The sequence below is a fragment of the Arachis ipaensis genome, chromosome B2, assembly GCF_059453495.1.
Source record: "Arachis ipaensis isolate K30076 ecotype BB chromosome B2, ASM5945349v1, whole genome shotgun sequence".
NCBI classification, from domain to species: domain Eukaryota; kingdom Viridiplantae; phylum Streptophyta; class Magnoliopsida; order Fabales; family Fabaceae; genus Arachis; species Arachis ipaensis.
Window position 1 is genome coordinate 52,005,856 of NC_142437.1, and position 13,074 is coordinate 52,018,929.

General features: G+C 39.5%; 1 non-coding gene across 1 annotated transcript; it reads left to right on the forward strand.

Annotated features, from left to right (window-relative positions):
* The first annotated feature begins 11,840 nt into the window (after nucleotides 1–11,840).
* On the forward strand, nucleotides 11,841–11,944 carry LOC148573980 (small nucleolar RNA R71). Its single transcript, XR_015905806.1, has one exon. It is a non-coding gene; the product is annotated as a small nucleolar RNA R71 (small nucleolar RNA).
* Nucleotides 11,945–13,074: the final 1,130 nt, after the last annotated feature.

A 13,074-nucleotide genomic window follows, 5' to 3' on the forward strand; every position in this document is an offset into this window, starting at 1 on the left:
TCAGAATGGACCATCCTGGATATATTCTATGATGGTCTATCTGAATTATCTAAGATGTCATTGGACCATTCTGCAGGTGGATCCATTCACCTAAAGAAAATGCCTGCAGAAGCTCAAAAACTCATTGACATGGTTGCAAATAACCAGTTCATGTACACTTCTGAAAGGGATCCTGTGAGTAATGGGACGCCTCAGAGGAAGGGAGTTCTTGAAATTGATACTCTGAATGCCATATTAGCTCAGAATAAAATATTGACTCAGTGAGTCAATATGATTTCTCAGAGTCTGAATGGATTGCAAGCTGCATCCAACAGTACTCAAGAGGCATCTTCTGAAGAAGAAGCTTATGATCCTGAGAACCCTGCAATAGCAGAGGTGGAATACATGGGTGAACTCTATGGAAACACCTACAATCCCTCATGGAGAAATCATCTAAATTTCTCATGGAAGGATCAACAAAAGCCTCAACAAGGCTTTAATAATGGTGGAAGAAACAGGTTTAGCAATAGCAAGCCTTCTCCATCATCCACTCAGCAACGGACAGAGAATTCTGAGCAGAATCCATCTAGCTTAGCAAACATAGTCTCTGATCTATCTAAGGCCACTTTAAGTTTTATGAATGAAACAAGGTCCTCCATTAGAAATTTGGAGGCACAAGTGGGCCAGTTGAGTAAAAGAGTCACTGAAACCCCTCCTAGTACTCTCCCAAGCAATACAAAAGAGAATCCAAAAAGAGAGTGCAAGGCCATTACCTTACTTGGTGTGGCCGAACCCAGAGAGGAGGAGAAGGACGTGAATCTTAGTGAGGAAGACCTCCTGGGACGTTCAGTGACCAATAAGGAGTTTCCCTTTGAAGAACCAAAGGAATCCGAGGCTCATCTAGAGACCATAGAGATTCCATTGAACCTTCTTCTGCCCTTCATGAGCTCTGATGAGTATTCTTCTTCTAAAGAGAATGAAGACATTACTGAAGAGCAAGTTGCTAAGTACCTTGGTGCAATCATGAAGCTGAATGCCAAACTATTTGGTAATGAGACTTGGGAAGATGAACCTCCCTTGCTCACCAATGAACTAAATGCATTGGATAGGCAAAAATTACCTCAAAAGAAACAGGATCCTGGAAAATTCTTAATACCCTGTAACATAGGCACCATGACCTTTGAGAAGGCTCTGTGTGACCTGGGGTCAGGAATAAACTTAATGTCACTCTCTGTAATGGAGAAACTTGGGATCCTTGAGGTGCAAGCTGCCAGAATCTCATTAGAGATGGCAGACAACTCCAGAAAACAGGCTTATGGACTAGTAGAGGACGTGTTAGTGAAGGTTGAAGGCCTTTACATCCCTGCTGATTTCATAATCCTAGACACTGGAAAGGATGAGGATGAATTCATCATCCTTGGAAGACCCTTTATAGCCACAGCAAGAGCTGTGATTGATGTGGACAGAGGAGAATTGATCCTTCAACTGAATGAGGACAACCTTGTGTTTAAAACTCAAGGATCTCCTTCTATAACCATGGAGAGGAAGCATGAAAAGCTTCTCTCACTGCAGAGTCAACCAAAGCCCCCACACAAACTCTAAGTTTGGTGTTGGGAGGCCACAACCAAACTCTAAGTTTGGTGTTGAACCCCCACATTCAAACTCTAAGTTTGGTGTTGGGAGGTTCCAACCTTGCTTTGATTATCTGTGAGGCTCCATGAGAGCTCACTGTCAAGCTATTGACATTAAAGAAGCGCTTGTTGGGAGGTAACTTAATGTTATTTAATCATATCTATTTTATTTTCTTTTTGTTATTTCGTGTTTTATTAGGTTGATGATCATGTGGAGTCATAAAAACTACTGAAAAATCAAAAACAGAATGAAAAACAGCATTAAAAATAGCACACCCTGGAGGAGGAGCATTCTGGCGTTTAAACACCAGAAACAAGCATCTGTCTGGCGTTTAACGCCAGAAACAGGCTACATTTGGGTGTTTAACGCCAGAAACAAGCAGCAGTCCGGCGTTAAACGCCAGGATTGCACAGCAAGGGCGTTTTACACGCCTAATTGGAGTAGGGATGTTAAGTCCTTGGCCCCACTGGATCTATGGACCCCACAGGATCCCCACATTTTCTTCTCTCCTCTTCACACCTTTTCATAACTCTCTTCCCCAAAATAACCTCCACCAATCACTTCTATTACTCCTATAAAACCATCGTACAACCTACCTACACCCACCCACTCAAATTCAAACCATCACTCCTTCCTTTTCACACATCATAACCACATAAAACCCCCTTGGCCGAACCATTCACACACCTCCATCTCCTCCATTTTCTTCTTCTTCTACTCACTTCTTTCTTCTTTTGCTTGGGGACGAGCAAACATTTTAAGTTTGGTGTGGTAAAAGCATAGCTTTTTGTTTTTCCATAACTATTAATGGAACCTAAGGTCAGAGAAACCTCAAAAAAGAGGAAAGGGAAGGCAATTGCTTCCACCTCTGAGTCATGGGAGATGGAGAGATTCATCTCAAAAGCTCATCACTAAAGAAAGGATGGAGCAAACAAGAGATCATGGACCTCAACAAGAGCATGAGGAAATTCCTCACCATGAAATCCCTGAGATGCCTCAGGGGATGCACTTTCCTCCACAGAATTATTGGGAGCAAATCAACACCTCCCTAGGAGAATTAAGTTCCAACATGGGACAACTAAGGATGGAGCACCAAGAGCACTCCATCATCCTCCATGAGATTAGAGAAGATCAAAGAGCTATGAGGGAGGAGCAACGAAGACAAGGAAGAGACATAGAGGAGCTCAAGAGCACCATTGGTTCTTCAAGAAGAGGAAGATGCCACCCTCACTAAGGTGGACCCGTTCCTTAATCTCCCTATTCTTATTTTCCTGTTTTTCGTTTACTATGCTTTATGTTTGAATTATGTTTGTGTCTTTATTACATGATCATTAGTGTTTAAGTATCTATGTCTTAAAGCTATGAATGTCCTATGACTCCATCACCTCTCTTAAATGAAAACTGTTCTAAAAACAAAAGAACAAGAAGTACATGGTTTCGAATTCATCCTTGAAATTAGTTTAATTATTTTGATGTGGTGACAATACTTTTTGTTTTCTGAATAAATTCTTGAACAGTGCATATGTCTTTTGAATTTGTTATTTATGAATGTTAAATATGTTGGCTCTTAAAAGAATGATGAAAAGGAGAAATGTTATTGATAATCTGAAAAAATCATAAAATTGATTCTTGAAGCAAGAAAAAGCAGTGAATACAAAAGCTTGCGAAAAAAAAAGAAAAATGGCAAAAAAAAAGAGAAAGAAAAAGAAAAAGCAAGCAGAAAAAGCCAAAAGCTCTTTAAACCAAAAGGCAAGAGCAAAAAGCCAATAGCCCTTAAAACCAAAAGGAAAGGGTAATAAAAAAGATCCAAGGCTTTGAGCATCAGTGGATAGGAGGGCCTAAAGGAATAAAATCCTGGCATAAGCGGCTAAACCAAGCTGTCCCTAACCATGTACTTGTGGTGTGAAGGTGTCAAGTGAAAACTTGAGACTGAGCGGTTAAAGTCAAGGTCCAAAGCAAAAAAAAAAAAAGAGTGTGCTTAAGAACCCTGGACACCTCTAATTGGGGACTTTAGCAAAGCTGAGTCACAATCTAAAAAGGTTCACCCAATTATGTGTCTGTGGCATTTATGTATCCGGTGGTAATACTGGAAAACAAAGTGCTTAGGGCCACGGCCAAGACTCATAAAGTAGCTGTGTTCAAGAATCAACATACTGAAATAGGAGAATCAATAACACTATCTAAATTCTAAGTTCCTATAGATGCCAATTATTCTGAACTTCAATGGATAAAGTGAGATGCCAAAACTATTTAAGAGGCAAAAAGTTACTAGTCCAGCTCATCTGATTGGAGCTAAGTTTCATTGATATTTTGGAATTTATAGTATGTTCTCTTCTTTTTATCCTATTTGATTTTCAGTTGCTTGGGGACAAGCAATAATTTAAGTTTGGTGTTGTGATGAGCGGATAATTTATACGCTTTTTGGCATTGTTTTTACATAGTTTTTAGTATGATTTAGTTAGTTTTTAGTATATTTTTATTAGTTTTTAAATAAAAATTACATTTCTGGACTTTACTATGAGTTTGTGTGTTTTTCTGTGATTTTAGGTATTTTCTGGCTAAAATTGAGGGACTTGAGCAAAAATCAGATTCAGAGGTTGAAGAAGGACTACAGATGCTGTTGGATTCTGACATTTCGGCACTCAAAGTGGATTTTTTGGAGCTACAGGAGTCCAAATGGTGTGCTCTCAATTGAATTGGAAAATGGACATCCAGGGATTTCCAGAAATATATAATAGTCCATACTTTTCCCGAGTTTAGATGACACAAACTGGCATTTAACGCCAGCTCTCTGCCCTATTCTGGAGTTAAACGCCAGAAACAAGTTGCAAAGTAGAGTTAAACGCCAGAAACAGGTTACAAACTGGTGTTCAACTCCAAGGAAGACCTCTACACGTGAAAGCTTCAATGCTCAGCCCAAGCACACACCAAGTGGGCCCGGAAGTGGATTTCTGCATCATTTACTCATTTCTGTAAACCATAGTAACTAGTTTAGTATAAATAGGACTTTTTACTATTGTATTTATATTTTTGGATCTCTAGTTTTATCTTTGGATCATTTTAGATCTCTAGACCTTCATGGGAGGCTGGCCATTCGGCCATGTCTACCCTATTTTCACTTATGTATTTTCAACGGTAGAGTTTCTACATACCATAGATTAAGGTGTGGAGCTCTGCTGTTCCTCTTGAATTAATGCAAAGTACTATTGTTTTTCTTTTCAACTCAAGCATATTTCTTCTCTAAGATATCCATTCGCACACAAGAACATGATGAATATGATGATTATGTGACGATCATCATCATTCTCACTTATGAACGCGTGCCTGACAAACACTTCTGTTCTACATGCAAATAAGCTTGAATGTGTATCTCTTAGCCTCCTGATTGTGAGATCAGAGTCTTCGTGGTATAGGCTAGAACTATTGGCAGCCATTCTTGAGATCCGGAAAGTCTAAACCTTGTCTGTGGTATTCTGAGTAGGATCTGGGAAGGGATGGCTGTGACGAGCTTCAAACTCACGAGTGCTGGGCATAGTGACAGACGCAAAAGGATTACTGAATCCTATTCTAGTGTGATCGAGAACCGACAGATGATTAGCCGTGCGGTGACAGCGCATTTTGGACCATTTTGACTGGGAGGACGGGATGTAGCCATTGACAACGGTGATGCTCTACATAAAGCTTGCCATGGAAAGGAGTATGAAAGATTGGATGAAAGCAGCAGGAAAGCGGAGATTCAGAAGGAACAAAGCAACTCCATACGCTTATCTGAAATTCTCACCAATAAATTACATAAGTATCTCTATCTTTATTTTATATTTTATTTATCTTTTAATTATTAAAACTCTACAACCATTTAAATCCGCCTGACTGAGATTTACAAGGCGACCATAGCTTGCTTCAAGCCGACAATCTCCGTGGGATCGACCCTTACTCACGTAAGGTTTATTACTTGGACGACCCAGTACACTTGCTGGTTAGTTGTGCGAAGTTGTGACAAAGAACTGAGATTACGATTGTGCGTACCAAGTTGTTGGCGCCATTGAGATCACAATTTCGTGCACCAGTAATACATGTCCATATCAGCAAGTGATTGAAAGTGATTCATGGGGTTTTATGCAGAGAATGTTGCAGCTTACTTTTATTGACTCTTAGGTGAGAAATGTCCCTTTAAGCATCAACTAACATACTGCTATGACCTCTTATTATTCATCCTTGGTTTTTGATTTCTTTGTTCTAGAACTTATTTCTCACCTGTAGCTTAGTGTCATGTGTTGTAGCAGCTTTTTAGCTTATTTTTACTCAACACATATTCACCACAGACACTTGGCTCACAATTTTTCTTAAGACATTAGTGCCCAGCACCTCTTTGGGTTACTAAATGCCTTGTAACTAGGTTGCTCTTAATAATGGACTTTCGATTGATAATCCCGGGTTAGTTAACCCAAGTTACCAAGTGTTAAGGCACTCCATAGAACCTAATCATCCAAGCAGATCCTAGTACAAAGACGCCACATGCATATGTCTTAAGGTTCAAGCTATTGGTGTCTAGCCTTGTTCTTTGTTTCTTCCATTTTTGTTGCCACTTTTGGCTTTTCTTTTTCTCTCTTTTTATTTGTTTTCTTTCTTTCAAGGATTTCTAATTGCTAAGATTCATAGACAGTAGCCAAGTTCACACTAAATAGGGACATTCTACCTTTTTATTAGTTATTAGTGAGCTAGCTACACCATTAGACATGTATACCACCACTCAATCTTTATTTTATTCATTGCCAAATGGAACCATTTCACTTCTATTCAAACATTTCTTTATTTAATTAAAACAAGTAGGACAAGCATACATTCAAGTAGGTTGCAATTAAACCAAACACTTAGACTAAAACACTTATTTGAAATTTAAAGGAAATTAAACAAACAGAACTCAGACACAAGTATATTATTCAGTAGGGGTATATTCAAACTTCCAATATAAGCAACTCAAAGTAAAAGCGATTAAGTGACAATACAACCTTTTGGCCTCTTCTTTGTTGTTCATCACCCTTCCTAGCCTTGGTATTCTCTTTCTCCTTGGATGATGGTGCATGGCCTTCCCAAAGGTTTGATTGTCTTCCTGCAAAACTATTGGAAGTTGCTTGTTCCCCAAGCACTTGAGAAATGGTAAGTTTATATGTATGCTTGTGATTTTCAGGACTTAAGTTGGTGTGTGAACACGAAACTTAATTCCTTTCTTACTTCTAAATGTAGCAAGGTGAACATACATGTGAAACTACAAGTGCTTTTATTAAAAGTTAAACTCTGACTGAAAATAAAAAATTCGTCAAGTAGTTTCTCTGATTGCTTGGAGCTTCTAACCAGTTATGATGAAAAATGCAATGTGCTCTTTAGGGAAGTCTATGGTGAAACACCAAACTTAGAATTGCACATTCATCTCTGAATTTCTTTGGTGTGCAACACCAAACTTAGCTCGTTACAATGCAGAGAAGTCTTCTTGACTCTTTTATTGACTAGCTATGAAAAGAAAATTACCTTTGGTTGGGTTGCCTCCCAACAAGCGCTCTTTTAACGTCACTAGCTTGACGTTCTCCCCATTAGTTGAGATGATACTTCATCTTGGGGCCTTCTCCCATACTGCCTAGGTGGTGTTTGAGCCTTTGTCCATTCACTGTGAAGGTCCACTTTAAGTTTTCTTCCATGATTTCTATGTGTCCATAAGGTGAGATCTTGGTGACCAAAAAAGGTCCTGACCACCTTGACTTTAGCTTTCCAGGAAATAACTTTAGCTTGGAGTTGTAGAGAAGCACTCTTTGTCCTTCTTCAAAGCTTCTTTGTGCCAACTTAAGGTCATATCTCTCCTGTGCCTTTTCCTTGTAAATTTTGGTATTTTCATAGGCCTGGGATCTGAATTCTTCCAATTCTTGTAGTTGTAAAAGCCTCTTTTCACCAGCAGCATTGTTGTCAAGGTTTAGTAGCTTGAGGGCCCAGAATGCTTTTTGTTCAAGTTCCAATGGTAGATGACAAGCCTTTCCATACACTAATTGATATGGGGACATCCCAATTGGTGTCTTGAAGGCTGTCCTATATGCCCACAGAGCATCATCCAACTTCTTTGACCAATCTTTTCTAGAAGCTCCCACAATCTTGTCTAGGATTCTCTTGAGCTCTCTGTTTGATATCTCTGTCTGCCCACTTGTTTGGGGATGGTAGGGTGTTGCAACCTTGTGCTTTACTACATACCTTAGGAGGAGACTTTCTAATGGTTTGTTGCAAAAATGGCTTCCTCCATCACTGATAAGAGCTCTAGGCACCCCAAATCGGCTAAAGATATTCTTTCTGAGAAAGTTCATGACCACCTTATTATCATTTGTTGGAGTTGCAATGGCTTCTACCCATTTTGATACATAATCCACTGCCACCAAGATATATTTATTTGAGTATGAGGTTGGAAATGGTCCTATGAAATCAATCCCCCATACATCAAATAATTCAAGTTCTAAAATGAATTGCTGTGGCATTTCATTTCTTTTGGGTAGGTTTCCTCCTCTTTGGCATTCATTGTAGTGCTGTACCAATTCTTTTGCATCTTTGAAGATAGTGGGCCAAAAGAATTCACATTGTAGTACTTTGGCTGCAGTGCTTTCTCCTCCAAAGTGTCCTCCATAGCAAGAACCATGACAATTCTAAGACTTCCCTTCCTTCTTCTTCTGAAATGCATCTTCTAAGTATTCCATCTGAAAATTTCTTGAAAAGGTATGGTTCATCCCAGATGAAGTACTTGGCATCATTAATAATCTTCCTCCTTTGATGCTTGTTGAATTCTGGAGGCACCTCCCCAGTGGCTTTAAAATTTGCAATGTCTACAAACCATGGTGCCTTGTGAGCTAACATCAGTTGCTCATCAGGAAAACATTCATTTATATTCAAGCTGTGTGTGCTTCCTTCTTCACAGGGAATCATTGACAAGTGATTTGCCACCTTGTTCTCCACTCCTTTCTTGTCCTTAATCTCAATGTTGAACTCCTACAGCAACAAAATCCATCTTATCAGCCTTGGTTTTGATTCCTACTTGGCAAGTAAATATTTCAATGCTGCATGATTAGTAAAAACAATCACTTTAGATCCAATGAGATATGACCTAAACTTATCAAATGCAAACACTATTGCCAATAGTTCTTTTTCAATAGTTGTGTAATTTCTTTGGGGTTTATTTAGGACTTTGCTGGCATAATATATAACATACACTAGTTCAAAGGGTAAATCCCAGTTAGGTGGGGGCAATGATAGGTGCTGAGGAGAGCTTTTTCTTCAGAGTTTCAAAAGCCAGTATGCAATCCTGATTAAATACAAAAGGTGTATCAGAGACAAGTAAGTTACTCAAAGGCTTGGCTATTTTTAAAAAATCTATGATAAACCTTCTGTAAAATCCAGCATGTCCTAAAAAACTCCTAATTTCCTTGACATTACTAGGTGGAGGTAACTTCTCAATTAATTCCACCTTAGCTCTGTCCACCTCAATGCCTTTATTAGAGACTTTATGACCAAGGACTATTCCCTCTGTCACCATAAAATGGCATTTCTCCCAGTTCAAAACCAAGTTGGTCTCTTGGCATCTCTTTAGCACCAAGGCGAGGTGATGTAGGCAATTAGGGAAGGAATCCCCAAATACTAAAAAGTCGTCCATAAAGACTTCAATGAATTTTTCAATCATGTCTGAAAAGATAAACAGCATGCATCTTTGGAAAGTTGCTGGTGCATTGCACAATCCAAATGGTATGCGTTTGTAAGCAAATACTCCATATGGACAAGTGAAGGATATTTTCTCATGGTCTCTTAGATCAAATACTATTTGATTGTATCCTGAATAGCCATCCAAGAAGCAATAATATGCATGTCCTGCAAGCCTTTCTAGTATCTGGTCCATGAAAGAGAGTGGGAAGTGATCCTTTCTTGTAATTTCATTAAGCTTCCTATAGCCAATGCACATCCTCCATCCTGTGACAGTTCTTGTAGGGATGAGTTCATTCTTTTCATTGGGCACTACAGTGATACCTCCCTTCTTAGGAACCACTTGGATAGGGCTCACCTATGGGCTATCTGAAATTGGGTAGATTACCCCTGCCTGCCAAAGCTTCATAACTTCCTTTTGCACCACTTCTTTCATGACTGGATTCAATCTTCTTGGGGTTTGAATGGATGGCTTAGCATCCTCTTCCAACAGGATCTTATGCATGCATATGGATGAGCTTATCCCCTTCAAATCAGTAAGGGTCCATTCAATGGCATCTTGGTGCTTTTACAGCACCTTGATTAACTCCTCTTCCTGTTCTTGACTAAGAGCAGAATTGATGATTACTAGGTAACATTCATCACTTCCCAAGTATGCATACTTGAGAGTAGGAGGCAATGCTTTCAGTTCAAGTTTGGGAGCTCATTTCTCCTTTTTCCTTTCCTCTGGTGCGCTTGGGATTGGCACTTCAGCTGATTCGATATCAAAAACCTCAATGTCTAGTGTGGCATCCTCTTTTGTCACTTCTTCAAGTGTTTTTTCAAATGTTTCATGCACCACAATTTCCACTGCATCCAACCTCATGCACTCTCCTAGTGACTATTGTGGGTAGCTCATGGCCTTGAATACATTAAACACCATTTTCTCATCATGCAACCTAAGGGTAAGTTCACCTTTTGGACATCAATGATGGCTCCAGCAGTGGCTAAAAATGGCCTTCCCAAGATTATTGAGGCTTTGGCTTCTTCCTCCATATCCAACACCACAAAGTTAGCAGGGAAGATGATGTCTCCCACCTTCACCAACAAATCTTCTACTATTCCATGAGGGAATTTGAATGATCGGTATGCCAATTGGAGAGCCATTCTTGTTGGTTTGGCTTCCTCAATCTTCATTCTTTTCATCATTGTTAAGGACATTAAATTTATGCTAGCTCCCAAATCACATAAGACTTTCTCCATTGTGATTTCTCCTATGATGCAAGGAATTTGGAAGCTTCCTGGGTCCTTTAATTTCTGAGGCAGATTGTGTTGGATGATAGCACTACATTTTCAGTTAGCACCACAGTTTCATCATTCCTCCAGATTCTCTTCTTGGTCATTAATTCCTTCAAAAATTTAGCATAGAGTGGCATTTGCTCTAATGCTTCAGCAAAGGGGATGTTGATCTGAAGTTTCTTGAAGATCTCCAAGAATCTAGAGAATTGGCTGTCCTTTGCATTCTTCATTAAGTGCTGAGGGTAAAGTGCTTTAGGGATATAGGGCCTTAGGATTTATTTTTCTTCAGGTGGATTGGGAGCATGTGTTTGTGCTTTTTCCTTGTCACTTGAACTTCCCTTTACTTCCTCCTCTTGAGTTTCGTTTGAGGTCTCTTTCAATTCCTTTCCACTTCTGAGAGTGATAGCTTTGCATTCCTCTTTCGAAGTTGTCTTGGTGGCATTACAAGAACTATGGCCAGGGGCTTGCTTGAACAAGTATCCAATTTGTGCTTCAAGTTTCTGAATGGCAGCATCTTGATTTTGCAGATTGGATCTCACTTCTTCCTTGAAATTTTTCATGTCTTGAGACTCCTTGCATAGATTGGTGAGCATAGCTTCAATCCTGGATAGTTTGTCCTCTGATGGTGGATTGGGAATTGAGTGTTGAGGCAGATTGGCTTGGGCTTGATATGGTGGCTGAGAAGAATTATTGTATGGGTGTTGATATGATCTTGGATTGGATTGTTGGTATGTGTACTGGCTGGGGTTATGAGGTTTTTGGTCTTGGCCTTGGTTTTGTTGGTTTCCCCACCCAAAGTTTGGGTGGTTCTTCCAACCAGGGTTATAAGTCTTGGAGTATGGATCATGAGCTTGTCTAGATGAATTTCCAAGGTAATTGGCTTCCTCCCAGTTAACTCCTTCCTCTGTGTCCAACTCTCCTTGAGGTGATGGTTGAGTATGGATGGCTGCAGCCTGATTCTTCTCCATTTGCTTGGTTAAATCAACTAGTTGCTTAGTGATCATCTTATTTTGGGCCAGGATTGCATCCATATGGTTTAATTCCATGACTCCCCTGTTGTTGCTTCTATCTGAGGCATAAAAATACTCATTGTCAGCCACTGTTTCTATGATATCAATGGCTTCTTCAATAGTCTTCTTCTTGTTAAGGGATCCTCCAGAAGAGTGGTCTACAGCTTTCTTTGATTCATAGAAAAGCCCTTCATAAAAGATATGCAATTACACCCACTCATCTCAGGTGGACATTTCCTTATCAAATCTTTGAATCTCTCCCAGGCTTCATATAAGGTTTCACCATCCTGCTGTCTGAATGTCTGCACCTCAGTTCTCAGTCTATTCACTCTTTGAGGAGGGTAAAACCTTGCTAAGAATCTATTTATCACATCTTCCCAGGTTGTCAAACTTTCTTTGGTAAATGATTCTAGCCATTTGGATGCTTTGTCCCTCAAAGAAACTGGAAACAGTAGCAATCTATAGGTGTCAAGATGAACACCATTAGATTTCACTGATCATAGATCCTTAGGAATGTAGTGAGATGCTGATTAGGGTCTTCTTGGGCACTTCCTCCGAAAGAACAATTATTTTGGATGAGTGTGATGAGTTGAGGCTTCAATTCGAAATTATTAGCATGGATGGTTGGCTTTTGAATGCTGCTACCACAATTTTCTGGGTTTGGATTGATGTAAGATCCTAGAACTCTCCTCTCTTGTCCAGCAGGGTTGGCTGCGCCTCCTCTAGCATGATTATTCACCTCTCCTTCATGATGGTTTTCCATATCATCCTCCATGTTTATATCCGAATCCTCCTCTTCTTCCTCTGCACCAATGGCCTTCTTTCCTCTTACTTCCCTCCTTAATTTAGAGAAGGTTCTTTCTAGTTCACTGTCAAAAGAGGTTGAAACCCCTCTTCTACCTGTCATACAAGTACCAAAACAGGCAGCAACCAGCAAGTGAAGATTTTATAGTTAATAAAAAAATGTGGTTAGAGCAATTGAGGCAATTAATCAAACAGTTAATGAGTCAGTGAATTAGTTTTGCTGGAAAGTAAGGTAATAAAGAAAAATAAAGAGAAACAACTAAAATTGCAGAAAGTAAATGTAACAGCAGAAATTGAAATTCAATTAACCAAAGAAAAAAAAATGCTCAATCTAGTTATCCTCCAAGTTAGTAATTGTCAATACAAAACCAATCCCCAGCAACGGCGCCATAAACTTGTTGTCCTGAAAACTGTCTCTCAACAATTTTCTACCGGCAAGTGCACCGGATTGTTGTCAAGTAAAAACTCACCGTAAAGTGTGGTCAAATCCCACAGGGATTGGTTGGTTGATCAATGTTAATTGGAAGAATGTTCTAGTTGAACTAAATCCGATTTGAAATTGGAATCACAGAATGTAAATTAGCGGGAAGCTTAAATTGTAAGAAATTAAATGGGAATGGGAAAATTGAGCATCAAATTAAAGACAGAA